Genomic DNA, 14091 nt, shown 5'->3' on the forward strand with positions numbered 1-14091 from the left:
CATTTGGAAACAAAACAAAATTCAACTTGCATTTGCTATTCAACAGTAAGTACATTTAAACCAGATTTTCTATGTTACTTGGTTAAAAAGGTGTATTAAACCAGTCTAGCATCAGTTAAAAAAAAGCAATACCTGGATTATATAAAGCTCATTAAAGAGACTCTGCAAGTTTATGTGATTTTACTGTACAAATTAAGACCAAGGTCGGCCACTGTGGGTGGCCAAGCTGTGGCACGCGTGCCACAAGTGGGATGGGCAGCCTGTGTGTGTGGCATGCAGCAGACCAGGGAGGGGGCAAGCAGCATAGCAGCAGGCACAGCAGGAAGCAGAACAGCAGAGCAGGCAGGGAGCACAGGGAAGGAAGCAGAAAGCAGAGCAGCAGATCAGGCAGAAAGCAGAGTAGCAGATTGGAAAGGGGAAGGGGATCAGACTGGCACTTGGAGAGGTAGCGGGGCTTAATTTGTGGCACGTCTGCCAAACAGGCTGGTCCCCACTGTTTTACACACACAAGCAACCTGCTTTGTTGTCTCATGTAACTAAGGCAGTGCTTCCCAAACTTTCCCTCAGCACGATCCCATTTATGGCCCCAGTTCTTCAGCATGGCCCCTCACTCCCAACCCACAGGCCCCCACCCCAGCAACCCCATCTGCTGATGTTGCAACCCCCATTTGTGGTTGCAACCCACGATTTGGAAACCACTGAACTATGAGCTATCCAACTTCTACATGGCAGGCTGCACCAGCAAAAGCTGCACACTGCATGGGGACCCTCTCCTCCACTGCACTGGCTGCACCCTCAGCTTTCAGCCTGCAGTGCCAGGGGAGTTTGTGGCCAAATCTCACATGAAACCACCTTGCGCCCTAGGGCAAGGGCAGGAAACAGAAGCCAGAAGAGAAAGGGGAACCTAAAGACCTAGGCTGCTGCTGCTGCAGCTGGAACAATGGAGGGAGCAGTGGTTGGATTCCTGAAACTGCAAATTAACCCCTCAGGTGCTGCATGTAGCCCATGGGCTGCCAGTTGAATAGTCCTGGTATAACTGATATATGCAGGAATTTGGGTTGTGATACAGCCATCATATTATGCAATGATAAACTTCCTAGGCAGTTGATACATGAGGATTTTTCCTCCCAAAAGAGGTCCTATTTCCATCCAAAAAAAATTATTTATCCCTGCCAACTGTTTCTCATTCTGTCTTCTTTTGCAGAGCTATATTGTTTTAAATATACTATCTTAATAGCACCTGTCACAATGTTCCTTTGCAAACTTTGCTGAAGTCATATGTGGCATATGTAATGCATTCTTTTAAACTGGGACAAAATTGCTTGGATTAATGTTAAAAGTAGCTGGAAAGTGCATAAGTAGCTTTGTCCCAACTCCTACGAAGGCAAACCATGCATCCGCCCAGTAAATCTAGTGCTTATATTCTGTGTAGGAGAAACAAAATTATAACCATATAGGAAGTGGTACAGGTAGCAATACCTATATTTATAGTCACCCAACATTTTTTTGTAAGAAACTTTTGTTAGTTTCTCACAAATTTTCCCAACTTAAACCATGCAGACTGAAATTCTCAGGCCAATTTGTGTATGTGTGGTGGTGGTTCTTAAATTTGTATCTCAAATGGTTTGGTCCATTTCACAACAAGGTTACAGAAAATGTAATGTTCAAGTTGTTTCATAATACTACAGAAATAGATATTACTGCTCCTTTAGCCACTTTGAAAGTCATTTTGCATTTTGTTTTATAATAACTATGTCTTAGCCAAATATCTCATTTTGATTGCTTAACTAATACATTTTTAATTTCCTCTCTTGAAATTGGGAGTTATTTTGATATTTAAAATCAGCTAAAAATCTCTGATATATGCTATGTAGCTTGAATCACATTTCAGGTTGTGTGTTTAATCTCAGGCTCCAATAAAATAGAGACCCAGATGTAAGTGCTGAAAATTTTCAGAATTCTGCTTCATTCTTCAGCTGACTATAGACTGATATTAAGAAAAGTACTTAGTACAACATCAAAAGGAAGAATATAGTAACAACTGTTTGTACCAGAGACAGAGAGAGATACAGCTGCAATACTGGTGGATGATATGCATGTTATGAGTGGCAAGGAAAATGCTACAGACTGAAAAAAGTAGAAGTCTATGAACAATAGGAAAGCAAATCTATGCAGACATCATAAGTGAAAAGACCAACTGTTGTCAGAAAAAAAGGTTAAGAAAAATATCAACAACATACATTCTTGCATGTAAGACAATCTACAAGAACTCTCTTCTCTTGGTTTCTTTCTTAAGCAACTGCTGACAATGTCACAGCTTTAACACCACTAACAATTAACCTTTATATCATTTTCATACTGCAGATTCAGTGCTTTAAAAAAAGGTTTTGTGTAAAACAGCTAGAAGCACTATTCATTGGCTGACAGCTGAGAACACCTACATTTATCAGACTTTGGGGTTTCATCGAAGCCAAGGAACAAAGCCTATTTAATATGAAATGATCGTACATACAATATCTCAGACAAAAAAAATCTTCTCTTGGGCCAGAGGACTGTTAGAAATAAGATCTCTCTCCTATCTTTTCCTTTGATTTAGACCTTGCATTCCTTCCCCTCTCTGGGAAGTTGGCAACCTTGACTTCTCCTTCTGTATCTGATCTGCCAACATGCCATTATCACTTTGTCATGTATTCCACCTCTGCTGAAGTTCCCATCCACGTTTTTACCTCCTCTCTCGTCTATACTGTCCATTTCTGGAAAACCTTAGTCCCGAGATCTGTCAACACAGGCATAGCCACCTTGACCATTACATTTCAGTTATACTTATTGCTGCTGCAGTAGTGTTACTGGAATTTCTTTCTTCAAGAAAAATATATTGAAGGTATTGTTCAAAGCATGCAAATCCTGAGATTATTACTTTGTACTTTTGCTGTAGGGTGCTAGAAGTTTCAGAAAAGCAGAGGATCTAGAGTCACTTTCTTCTCAATACCTCCTTCAACTAACAGAACATAGAGAAAGCCACTGGTTGTTTTCATCCATAGAAATAGTGCAATCATCATGCCCATAACCCCAATCTACCCCACCAGTTTCATATTTATATCAGAATCCAATCTTTTTCTTTAACCGATACCTACATTTGTTTGGGGGATTTCTTATAGACCAGGGACAAGATTCTGACCCTTCTGGTGCCAAGTGGTGGCTGTTGCAACCCAGGAAAGAATTTACTTGGTGAAGGAGCTGCACAGCATTGGCATGTGTAACCTCCCGCTACTACATCTCATATTCCTTTGTGTAGTGGATGTACCAAGAAGTAAAGGGGTATTTCAGGAACTGGAAAAAAATGTAGCCAGAGAATTTAGCATTATGGACTTTTCAAGCCGATTGGTGCCAGAGGCATTTTTTCATGTTAGGGCAACTCCCAGAGCAGGCAGTATCCAGTATTACCAAAGGTAGCTTTAAAGCCGTCAGGGTCTTTTGCATAGCTTCTCACAGAGCAGAACCCAAGAACCCTGTCAGTGCCCATCTACTCTTCCTCTGTTCATAAATAAAACATGGTTGATGATTAGGCTGTGATCCAGAAAGCACTTTAACACATGCTGAATTTTAAGCTTGCACACAGTCCCACTTAAGTCAATAGGGATCCTTTCACATCAAATTAAAGTACATGCTTAAGCTATGCACTGAATAAGGCTCCTAATCACTGAAATTTCTTTTATTCTCTCCATGGGGTATTGTCATTATAGATGAGAGAGCATAGAAGTAGTCTCCTCAATGGCTCTGTGGATGTCTCTGCTTCTTTCCTACCTCATTTTATATTTCAGCTGAAAATAAATCCCACCCCTCTTGCAGATGCTTTCTCTCCTCCTATTAGGAATTCTGTTTTGTTATTCAGTTCCATGACAGAGTCATGGTTCGTGTAATGGTTAATACTAGACAACCACACAAAGCAAAGTTGCATTGTATAGACTCCAATTAAATCATCCAAATGCCTTCTAAAGTTTTCTGAGTCATGTTTTGTATCCTGTGAAAATAAGTGCTCCGTTCACACCGGATAACATTTTCTAAAGCATCCCAAAATTTCAAAAACATAAAACTCACTGTTTTTTCCTGGGATTTTGGCACACCTGAACATGTTATTCCCATAATTCCAAACAGCAGCTATTTCACTGGCTTGACAAACAAAGGAAGTCAATCGTAACCACCCTTTTAGGTACCTAGCCTAAATCTGGGAGGAGTAAAAGAAACTACTGTAATATCTAGGTTCTGAATAATAAGGAAAAACATTAGAAAAAATCAAAACAAACTAACAAAACCCACCCCCAAAAACTAATTAGCAAATCCTTCTCTACTACAGCAATTCTCCTTGCAGAAATCCAACACTTATTGACATTCTAAACACAAAAACACACATCTACAGACTACCTTCGGTTAATATTTTGGTTTCCATTATGTTGTCTTGGTGATATTGTCAGATGATTTGTTTAAATTATAAGCTCTGTGGGGCAAAGAACCTGTCTTATCTATCACTGAAAATTGTCATGTTTAATTAAAATGTTATATAAAGATTATTTAAATAATTAAACTGAAACCCAAGTACTTGATGAAACCTGCCCCCTTCACAAAATAACACTAATTAAACAGGTGAGATAAAAATCCATCCAAATGTGTACTATATATTAATATTTTCATCTCCATATAGAATGAAATACATCCATTATTTGCTTTAAAGTCATGTGCATACTGGAGTTGCTCAAACCTGTAGGCATCAAGCTGAAGGGTCTGGGAGAGCTGCCAAGATTTCCCAGATTAACAAAAACTTGCTTGTGTCCTTGTGTAATACTAAAAAGACTGGAAATACTCCTTCTGACAGCATTGTAGGTAGACTGCTCAAACACAACAAAAATCAGCAGTGTGTGAAAAATAAACCATGAACCAAATAAAAGCATGAAGGGTGTGTAAATTGTACAAGTAAGGTAAGCAAGGAATAGGCAAGAAAATTCACCCATGGGAAGAAACAATTAACTATCAGCTTGGTGGCAAATTGGTAATGTTGGTAGCAGTGGAATGCATTTTAGAAGACTAGGTTACTTCTTCCCCCCCCCCCAAACGCCTTAAGTGCCATTACAAACTGATTTGTACACAGGCATGTGAGCAGAATGCTCAGCAGTGCAAAGCTATGTTAATGAGTAATTACACTAAAATTAGTTTTAATGCCAATAGGGGAACAACTTTATTATCTCGAACCTTTAACCATGTTTTAACAAGCGATCTGTGAAAAAAAAATCAAATCTATTTCACCAATTTTTTAAAGCTATTGTCCTCTGGAATGTTCTTCAAATTGCTATTTCTGGAGAGTTCTGCATTAATCTCAATTGTTAGCAGCATGATGTATATGCATATTCAGCAAGTGACATGATAAAAACATGGACAAAGAATGATGTTCTAACATGCCTGAAAGATAAACAGCTAGATCCATCTTCTCAACCTGCAGAGATTGAGGGTTGTTTCTGACGGAGCTCTCAAAGAAAATGATATATACAGTGCGCATGCACACACACACACCCGTATTCAATTTAATGTCATACAGTATGGTGCCTTGAACAGCATTTGAAAGAAATGGTTCAGGAAAACCACAACTGATGTGAAATGAGTCCATCTCCCTTATACTTTGAATAGCAGCTCTACTGCACTCGCATGGACTAATTAGGTTACTAAAAGTCCATTTCAGGAACATGCTGCAACAGAGGACACAGCAGTTTGAGCAAAAGATGTTGAAGAGATTGACATATGGTGAACCATAAGGACTGGATCAAAAATGTAAATCTTCTGAAAAAAACTTTCCTAATATTAACTTACTCCAAGAGAACAGCTTTCTAATGCATTCTGTAGTGAGCTAAGCTACAAACCCAACCGCACACCTGGATTAAGATGCTAACCTAGTGAGGATGGTCTTCAGCTACCATAACAAGCAATCATTGCAGGTGTTGGCCATCTAGAAGTCCCCAGCACAATCACTAACTTAAAAAAAAAAAAAAAGACAAAGAAGAAAAAGTAAGTTTCTCATCATCTACAAAGATGTAAATGTTTTGTCAGACACTGGACAGGCACTGGATGTGATACTGAGGTACAGGTTTCCTACCTGGAGCTCTACCAATTTGTTTGAAACATCTCCTGTGCAATGAACAGAGTGAATTCCAAGCTTAACACAAATTTTACTGAATTAACTGAAGAGAAGATTTCTTATCATTCACCTGACTGATCTGCTGCCTGCAGACCATAAGGTTCCCAGTTAGTCTCAATTGTGCAATACACAGAATCTGAACACATGGGACCATATCTAGCTAGCTAATTGCTTGATTCTGTTCTGGCAAACTATTACTTGGCAGATATTCTACAACAAAGGCTTTACTCGAGTAGAGATTACCTATTGTGACAATTGCATCCAAATGTTTTGTAACTTCCACAAACATCCACAGGGGTCTAAACTGAAATCATATTAATTTCCATTTGTGATTTAATATAGATTTGATCCCTGACCTCACAGGTGAAAAAAATTAAGGGTTAAGAGTATATTTTAATGGACTAATAATATTATTTCACTTTGCAGCAATGGAACAAAGAAAATCTCACTACTATTAACCTAATATGTTGGGGGAGATCAAATATATTTGAATTATAACTCCTAAGTGATGCTATTCCATGATAAACAATTCAGGAAGCTAATGTGATCATTACAAAGTTCTTGATCAAACACACCACTCCCCAAGGGCTACTAGAATTAAATGTTTTATTGGTTAGCAAATTATTGTGAGAATTTTCCATGTTGTCCAGCCCCTCCAGTTAGGATATCCTTTTTCTCTTTCTTTTCCTTCAAGTACATACAACAAAGCCAAGTTTACAGCTTTTCTGCTTATTTCACAAAGCAGCATTCCAATAGCATACTAAATGAAAATTTAGAGAAAGTAAAAATAAATGTCTGGCAAAGGACAATGATTAGCATGCTTTTAAAGTCACTCCAAAGTAATGGTTTCATGTAACAAGGATTTAATTATACATAATAAAAAAGACATATATCATAGAAAAGTTTGTGCAGTGGTTGGTCTACAGGGCTAGGTTAGAAACACCAGATTTTGTTTCTAGCTTCACCATCTGCTGGCCGAATGACCCAGTACAAGTTCCGTGTCTCAATTTGCTGAGCTTTAAAATAAAGGTAATGATGCTACAACCTACCTAACTAAAGGTGATGGGGGGAGTTAGACAATAAGATTGAAAATTGCTTTGCAATCCTAAACAAGAACGCCTATATACAGTATTGTATATACATTGTATATAGTTTGAGGGGAGAACAGCGGATGCAATATACCTAGACTTCAGCAAGGTTTTTGACACCATCTCACATGACATTCTTAACAACAACCTAATGAAATACAGGCTAGATGGAAGTACTGTAAGATGGATACATAACTAGTTGGATCACAGTATTCAATGAGAAGTCATCAATGGCTCAATGGGAGGAGATATAAAATGGGGTTCCCCAGGGGTCTGTCCCGTGTCTGGTATTAATATCTTCATTAATTAATTGGATGATGTGACTGAGTGCACATTTAGCAAATTTGCGGATGACACCACGTTGGAGTTGTAGACACTGGAGGGAAGGGCTAGGATCCAGAATGACTTGGAAAGATTGTAAAATGGTCTGCAATCAGTCAGATGAAACTAAAAGGCAAATGCAAAATGCTACACTTGAGATGGAATAATTGCATGCACAAACAGAGACTAGAGAAAGCCTAGGTAGGGTGCAGTGCTGCAGAGAAGGACCTAGAAGTTACAGTGGACCATAAGATGAATATGAGCCAACAGTCAGCTCTTGTTCCAAATGAAAGATAATATACTGGGTTATATTAAAAGGAGTGTCACTTGCAAATCAATGGAAGTGATTGTTCTGCTCTATTTTGCACTGGTGAGGCCTCACCTGAAGTGCTGTATCCAGTATGGCACCCCACACTTCAAGAAGCACGTGGACAGTTTGGAAAAAGTCCAGCACAGAGCAACAGAAACGATCAGTGTCCTGGGAGATGACACTTACATGAAAAGGCTAGGGTTATTTAGCCTATTAACGAGAAAATTAAGGGGGGATTTGATAACAGTCTTCAAATTCCTGAAGGGCAACTATAGAGAGGATAGAGATGAGCTTTTCTCTGTGGCCAGAGGGGATAGGACTAGAAGCAATGGCCTCAAGCTTCAGAAGGGAAAATTTAGGTTGAAGATTAGGAGGAACGTTCTAACCATGAGAGTAGTCATGCATTCAAACAGGCTACTTCGAGAAATTGTGCAAACCCTATTCTTGAAAGTTTTCAAAAGCAGATAAGACAGACACATGGCTGGGATGGTTTAGTCAAGGACATTCCTGGCCTAAGCAAGGGGATGGACTAGACCCTCCTGAGGTCCCTTCTACCCGGACTTTCCTATGATGTTATTTATATAAGAAAGAGGAAAACCCATCTTAATATTATACACATCATAACATTGATTTTAACAGCCATTTGAGAGCAGGTAAAACAATTTATTGACCAGTAATAGTATATTAAAGATTATTTTAAAAATTACAAATTCTTATTTTTCATCTATTTTTAGTGAAACGGTGACTAGGTCATTAATGAGTCTGACTTTTTATTGCTTAATTGTAAATAGTAAAAACAAATGTCTCACATGAATCAAATCTTCAATGTTGAATTCACTTATTTCAGAAAGGCCACTTGCTTGTTAAACTAATACTCTCTTGTATGTAGGCTGACAGTCAATAGTTCCCTTAATACTAGGTCAGAACAGGAGTTTGAAACTTCTCAAAATTCTAACAACTGCATAGTTTTCTCAGACTTGAGCTTTTGTATACATGTTCCTCTTTTCTTGTATATACTTATGTAGCCTTGCAGTTCTGGGGTGTCTACTGTTGTTTCTTATCTGTATGTCACTTGCCATGTACTGTGTAAGCTGCCCTAAATCTTTCTGGGTAGGATAGGAAGCAAATCTAAATAATAATAATAACAATAAACATATATAATCTTTGATCTTGGTAAAAAAAGCTGTGATAAAAAGAATGGTTACAAGCTGCAACTATCAGCTAATCTTTTTTTTTTTATACTTGCTTTTGTTAAATTAATACAGCACCACCTGTTAGCAGGGCTGTTAATCTGGAAAAAAAATCTAACCTTAAGTCCATCCTATATATTTTACCATTTAAAAAGCAGTCCTCCTATCTATTTGTTGCATCAGCCTACTTGTTCTCTAAAATTTAGGGTACGGACACACATGCATTTGGAGCCATTTCTAAAGGGGAACATTTCTAAAGGGCAACAACTGTCATGTTTTAATTGTTATCAGTGAAGGAGCTGAGGATTTAAATGTAGGTAAACTGCTCCAACTTTTACATTGATTCGTTCACTGTTAAAGTTGAAGTGGTTCTGCTATATTTGCATTGCTCTTCACTGGTCCTCACATGACAATTAGAACTTAACAGCTACTGCCCTTTAGAAATGTTCCCCTTTAGAAATGGCTCCAAATGTACCTGTGTCCACACGCTTAAACTAAAAGCTTTTGGAAAGTGCATCAACTGCTCATTATTCTTGTTAGTGCATCCAGTGCAATCCTCATCCAAATAAATAATAAATTAGCAGATAAGATCAGTTTGGGTGTTTTGCTTTTTTTTGGATGAGTGTTTATATCACCAAAACTGACACCTTTCTTGACAATATCCGCAGATCAATTATAATGACTGAATTACTCCCTCATTCTGGGACAGGTATTCTATAAAAATACGCTTGAATTATACCTCTTAATAGAATGCATCAGACAAAGAAACTGTTTCTAGAATCCAGTTTCTAGAGAAACTGGATCTTTTCAGCCTCCGCAAGAGAAGGTTGAGAGGCGACCTTGTGGCCGCCTATAAGTTCATCACAGGGGCACAGAAGGGAACTGGTGAGGTTTTATTCGCCAAGGCTCCCCCGGGGGTTACAAGAAATAATGGCCACAAGCTAGCAGAGAGCAGATTTAGATTGGACATTAGGAAGAACTTCTTCACAGTTCGAGTGGCCAAGGTCTGGAACGGGCTCCCAAGGGAGGTGGTGCTCTCCCCTACCCTGGGGGTCTTCAAGAGGAGGTTAGATGAGTATCTAGCTGGGGTCATCTAGACCCAGCACTCTTTCCTGCATATGCAGGGGGTCGGACTCGATGATCTATTGAGGTCCCTTCCGACCCTAACATCTATGAATCTATAAAAGAGGAAACGTGAAGAAAAGTATGGGGGACTGACTTCTGCCTTTGCATTATACATTCATTTTCTAAACTGTCACAGCTTCCTCAGACTTTCTCTGAATCTCCCTGAGTGCACGATGGAATTGGTTTAAATGGGCGCGCGTGAAAGTGGGAGCAAGAGATTGTACCTACATTTATACCTGGAGTAAGACTACAACCCCATTTAATATTTCAGAGAAAACGTGCAATTATTCATTTACAAAAGGAAAAACTAATAGTTCTGTTTAAGCTTCTAATTAATGAAGTGATTTATACAACAACAAACTCTTCTGTTGTATGAGGTAATTGAAGTGAGCAAGTAAAGCAGACTGAGAATTCAGACGGCAAGATCTTCAAGATGGTGCAACTGTGGTGGAAGCATGATCACTACTTTTAATGATGTTGACGCCATTGCTAAAAATAAAATTACATAAATCATTCAAGAATGCAGAGGACTTCTGATGAGAGGTTGACACAAAGGACAGAGTAATAGCTGTGTGCCATCTACCAGAAGACAGAATATTTTACGCCTCTAAAGGTTCAAAAATGGAAATAAGGAGAGAGATTCAATTCAACGTAGGATTCTGCTATGATTAATTGAAAAATAGTTAAAGTAGCTTAGTTTAGCACATAAATAACATCTGGCATTAAAAGGGACTTCACCAGAAGATGAAGGGAGAGATGCTTTGATTTACACTTTGGGTGTGTTTTGAGTTGGCTTGGTATTTTTCAGTGAAAGATTTTTTGATACGTTCATGTGGTAACAGCATATTGACATCCTCTTGAAGCTTCCCAACAACTAACCAAGAAAAAATCTGTGTGGACAACTATCATTAAGCTCTAGAATTTTTGGAATCCCATGATGCTTTATGCATTTACATAATAGCACTATTACACACAATGCTTTCCATCTCATAGTAATTTATTGTGGAGTGTCTCAAGCACTCTGTACAATAATGAGTTACTTAACTTATGAAACATTTGAATAAGCCAGTTTTATTGATGGAGAAACTAAGGCACAGAAAGATTCAATTTTCTACGCAAAATGCAGGAAGTTTGAGGCTGAACTGAAGAGAACGCTTGCCTGAAATCAAACGCTGTGGTTAAAGCCCCAGAACATCTTTCCTTGGCATATCATGTAACCCATACCATTCACAGGATCTTTCCTAGGCCATAATATTAAAAAACCTGACAATTTAGGTTAAAACAAGAGTTAGAACCTTTAAGTTAAAATGAATTAAAACCAGATATATCCAGGAGACAAAATCAAGTTTCTGAAAATCAGATGGAGATGCTTCTGTACAGTATTATTTAATATTAAATGTTCTAAACCTAAAGCAGAAAAAGCAGATTTGTACTGCTTTTATGAAGTGACTGGAGTAGTTTATGGTAAACTGGGAAGTAAAATTGTTATTAAAACTCCACTTGAAACGTTCCAACCACAAACGCTCACAAAGAAGCATGTGGATACTCTTAACTAATAACAACATGATTATAATCCTTGAATGTGCGGTTGCTTATGTGCTCAAAAGTTTAAATCAACACTGTGTATAATCTGTAAATATACCTACATTCAGATGTTATCGTTTTGGCAATGATTATATTTTCAATATAAACTTTCAGAGGAAGTCATAAAATCTAGGGCAACAAAGAACACTCCTCCCACATTCTTTTCACTGTGAAGTGCACTGGTGTAAAGGAAACAATTTGATTTCTTTTCCTGTCATATAAAACAAATCATTAAAAAAAAAATAGGTGCGACAGACCTTATTGACGCATAACATACTGAGGTGGGTCCAGAGAGGAAGGCAGCCTCTCCTATAATTCTAACCAGAAATACTGCAATTGAGATAAGGCACCAGGACTCCAACCAACATTAGATAAAGGCATAGATTTAGACTATTAAATAGAGTGGAAAAAACCAAAATGTATTCAAACCTCCCTCAGGAAGCTGCAAACCTAAAGCTCTGAAACGGGTTTTGTGGCTGGAGTAAAATCCAACTACAACAACACATTCCAAAATGCAGTAAGTAAATAACACACATTGCTGCGTTTTAAGTTCAGTTTCTAAAATCCAGTCCCCCAGAACACTTAAAATAAAAAAAAGCAACCCATAAACAACCTAAACCAATAACAAGGCACCACAAAAAGCGTCCTGTATAGATTGCCTACGAATGTAAATATTCTTAAATTGAATTCTTATGCAGGATTCAAACCTCTCAAGAGAAGTGGTGTCTCTAGCAGAGAGGGATAGTTTGATTCCAATTTCTTATAACACTGGAATGCAACAATTTGATTCTGATAGCAAATACATTATATTCATACGTAAATAGATCTTTACAGAGCAATTCCAAACCAACATACTGTATGCAGTAGGAAAAACCAATATTGGTTCTACAACTGTACGTGCAAGTCATTTACAGTAAGACTGGAGCAACACCACTGCAGGCTGCAATCTCCTTTGGCCTCTTGACACTGGCTTGCTTAATGTTCCCAAGCAACTTTCTTTGCTTTTTTGTGCCTTAAAAGGTTCTTCCAGTCTGGGATGGACACTCTTACTGTTATAACAACTGAAAATCAATGCATCCAGTCTTGGCAATGTAGCTGATACTGTGGGGGATGGTATTCTTGCTCTCACACAGACTGCCATGTGGCTGGAGGTGCCATCTTTTAGGTCATCCTAAATAATTTTCATTCTTTCTTCAAACCAATACAATTTTCTTGAGGTACTGATGGGTACATTTGTGGAACTTCACTCCAGGGCCAGGTACAGACAGTACATTTAGCCTGGTCTAAGTGATCAGATATTGACCTAAACCTGTACCAGTACAGAAGTTCAGTGCACTTTGTCTAGTCTAAGATAGATCTGGTTCAAAGTGCACTCAAATCAGATCAATCTAGGTTAGACCAGTGAATCAAATTTCTGTACCAGTTCCCCTACTGATTCAAGTTAGATTGCTGCCCTCTAGCATCCCAGCCTCCTTTGTGGTCCCTCTCTACCCCTCCCTGGCAAGAAGGAGCACTAGCACACAGCTGCTCTGACCGAGTGCCCAGGAGGCCCAACCCCTGAGCTCTCCCAGAGCCAAGCCAGCAAAGCCCCTCTCCCCAACCCCACCTCCAGCCATCTGTCAGCCACAGGTAGGCAGTGGGGTGGGGTGAGAGGGAGGAGGGAAGGCATCTATGTCCCCTGCATGAGTCCCAAGACCTGGGCACCCAATTCCTTGGGCTGTGCCCTTCCACCCAATCATGAAGCGCCCTATGATGTGCATACAGACCTGACACTGAGTCCAGGAGAACTCCTGAACACAGGCACAGCCCCACTAACTCCAACCCTGGCTCACATACACCACATCTCAAAGGCCAGAGCCAGGCACCCTGCCTCCCAGACCCCAGCAAGGAAACCCAACTCCTCTTCCCCACCCCGAGCAGGAGCCGCTGAAGGCAACTTGCCTCTGGTGGGTCGGGGTGGAAGGGGGCAGAATATCAGGACTGGGCCTGCACAAAGACAACCCTGTGACCTCTGAAGCTTGGCCGCTGACCTGTACCATGGGCCCTTGGCATGCTGCAAAACTTTTGGCCTGCAACTACAGGGTCCCAGAGGACTAGAGTGGAAGGAGAGTGTGGGTGGTAGCACTGAGCATCCAAGCCGAGGCAAGAAGGCAAATGCCCCTGGAAACCTCAGGAGGGGGTGAAACAAGACCTGTCTCCATGTTTCAGGTAGAGAGCGCTGGAAATTTCCAGGCAGGGGCACAGGGCATTGCCAGAATCACAAAGTGTCTGCTGGAAGCTCCTGAAAAGTTT

The 14091-nt window shown here is 39.5% G+C and overlaps 1 protein-coding gene across 4 annotated transcripts in view; it reads right to left on the reverse strand.

Moving 5' to 3' along the window:
• Positions 1-14091, reverse strand: part of NEO1 (neogenin 1) — a 395751-nt gene that overhangs the window by 72932 nt on the left and 308728 nt on the right. The window lies entirely within an intron of this gene.

The sequence above is a fragment of the Alligator mississippiensis genome, chromosome 11, assembly GCF_030867095.1.
Source record: "Alligator mississippiensis isolate rAllMis1 chromosome 11, rAllMis1, whole genome shotgun sequence".
Taxonomy (NCBI): Eukaryota; Metazoa; Chordata; order Crocodylia; family Alligatoridae; genus Alligator; species Alligator mississippiensis.